We start from the raw sequence: 225 nt of genomic DNA on the forward strand, positions 1-225 counted from the left end.
AAGATGTCTTATTTACTGATATTTTTATTGAAATACCACAGCAAAACAGCTTTTAAGAAAATGCAAAAAATTAGTTTTCTTTTGAAATTAGTTAAGCTGAAGTCCTTTTGTAAAAGCAAAGAAAACATGGAATTTTATACTAGTGCTTAATCTCATGTCATCATCACCATGTCACATTGATCACTTGCTAATCTTCAGTTAGAGCTATACTTAAACCCCTTGGAT

The 225-nt window shown here is 29.8% G+C and overlaps 1 protein-coding gene across 1 annotated transcript in view; it reads right to left on the reverse strand.

Annotated features, from left to right (window-relative positions):
• Window positions 1-225, reverse strand: part of LOC119588613 (E3 ubiquitin-protein ligase listerin-like) — a 21,243-nt gene that overhangs the window by 3,866 nt on the left and 17,152 nt on the right. The window lies entirely within an intron of this gene.

This window comes from Penaeus monodon, chromosome 24 (genome assembly GCF_015228065.2).
Source record: "Penaeus monodon isolate SGIC_2016 chromosome 24, NSTDA_Pmon_1, whole genome shotgun sequence".
Taxonomy (NCBI): Eukaryota; Metazoa; Arthropoda; class Malacostraca; order Decapoda; family Penaeidae; genus Penaeus; species Penaeus monodon.